The 2,062-nt window shown below is 38.0% G+C and overlaps 1 pseudogene; it reads right to left on the bottom strand.

Annotated features, from left to right (window-relative positions):
• Positions 1–796: 796 nt before the first annotated feature.
• On the bottom strand, positions 797–1,744 carry LOC131741466 (annexin A2-like; annotated as a pseudogene).
• Between the last annotated feature and the right edge of the window lie 318 nt (positions 1,745–2,062).

Below are 2,062 nucleotides of genomic sequence, written 5' to 3'. Positions count from 1 at the left end.
TGCCTGTGTTCAGTAGATATTCTATGAGAACTGTTCCACACAGAGATTATTTTTGATGTATTTGTGGGAGGAGGTGAGCTCCACGACCTACTCCTCCACCATATTGATCCCCCTTCTGTTTTATTTTCTAATATAAGCATTTAAGATGATAATTTTTTTCTAAAGTACCACTTTAATTGTATTTCATAAGTTTGACATGTAGTATTTTGTCTGTAAGCCTTTCTAAATATTTTTAATTTCAATTATAATTACTCTTTAATCCATGAGTTATTTAATGTTTTTAGATCTCTTTCTTTCATGGATGTTATTTTCACTAAGTTTAATAATTCTAGGAATAGACTTATTTTTTCTTTAGCACATTAAGAATATTTTACTGTTCTCTAGCTTTCACTATTGATGAAAAAAGGAGTCAGTGTAATTGTCATTTACTTGAAGGTTATATATCTTTTCTCTCTGACTGCTTTTAATATCTTTATTTTCTCTTAATTTTTAAAATAAAAATTTAGTTTATTATCTATTTATGACAAGGTACACAAAAGGCAAAGTGTTTCACATCATAGATTGCACTTCCAACTTCGTGGAATATTCATTTCTTTGGCTGAAAGAGAGGCTACTAGACAGGAAAGGCAGGCAATGCTTAGGGAACTAAAATAAGGTTGGGGCCAAGGGGAGCAATACTAACATCATCCTCACAGGGAATGGGCACAAGCGGGCTGTTAATAGCAAGCTGATTTTCTAGAAATGTTAGCTGGAAGCATAGGAGCACCACTTTTGGACATTCACACTGTCTCAGGCTTCAGTCATCTCCACCACACAGGTACAGAGCACTTTCTGGTAGTCACTCTTGGTGTCTTGCTGGATGTAGTAGTACAGCAATTTGGAGACCATGATTCTAATCAGCACCTTATAATGAGTCCCCTTGCCTTTCATGGAGTCATATACAGCAAAACGCAGGGGCTTATTATGAATACACTAGGACAGGTTCAGGAAAGCATTTTCCTTGTCTCCTTTGACCTCTTTATTGATGCTCTTTAACATGTTATAAGGTCCATAATTCTTGTACCTTTCAAATGCTTTTGGGAGGTGACACACACTCCACTTGATCATGATGCTGATCCATTTGAGAACCTCAGTTCCTCCCCTCTTCTCTTTAGTACAGTAGGGATCCAAGGCATCTTGGTGAATCAATACAAAATCAATGACAGAGCCATCCTCTCCTCTACTACCCTTTGCAGGGGCAACCATCCACTTGCAGAAGTCACCAGATATGTCAGAAACAATGTCCTTCTCCAGATCAGTCTTATACACTTCCTTGTAGACTGTTAATTTCCTGTAGCTCCTGGTTGGTCCTTGAGCAAATGGTCTCAATGAGGCAGTCCTTATCAGACTCCAGCCCCTACATGGAAGCTTTCAGTTCAGAAGCATAATACTGAGCATGTGTTTTCAATGGACCTCAAATCACCATCTTCAGGTGGCTGGACAAGGCTGACTTCAGTGTTGATGCAAGTTCCTTTTTGATCCTCCTCTGGTAGGCAATATCCTGTCTCTGTTCATTGCTGCATTTGGTCAAGATGTTGATGATGGTAACTTCATCTATACCTTTGGTCCTGATGGCTGTTTCAATGTTCAAAGCATTCTACTCAGCATCAGAGTTTTATGCTTTGACTGACCTGTATGTACTTGAGGGTGTAGTGTAATCACCCTTCAGGCTGGGCTTGTACAGAATTTCATAAGCAGTAGACATTTTGACAGAAGCTGGGCCAAATACCAAGAGCTATGAGTGTTCCCATATGTGGACCTTTTTTAAAAAATTTTAGACATTCTGAAAGTTTCACTATGATGTGTTATAGATGTGGATTACCTTTTATTTAAACTGCTTGTGATTACCTGGGCTTCCCAATTTTGTCAGTTATCTATTCTTCAGTTCTGAGAAATTTTTAGCCATCACCCATTCAAATACTGCCCCTTTTTTGTCTCATGTCTTTTAGAATTCCAATGCAATCTTTCGTGCCTAATTTTTATCTCTTTGTGTCTCTGAACTGCATTCTGGACAATTTCTTTA

The sequence above is a fragment of the Kogia breviceps genome, chromosome 1, assembly GCF_026419965.1.
Source record: "Kogia breviceps isolate mKogBre1 chromosome 1, mKogBre1 haplotype 1, whole genome shotgun sequence".
Classification (NCBI taxonomy): Eukaryota; Metazoa; Chordata; class Mammalia; order Artiodactyla; family Physeteridae; genus Kogia; species Kogia breviceps.
Note: the sequence above shows the minus strand (reverse complement) of the source record. Positions and strands in the feature narration are given on the sequence as shown.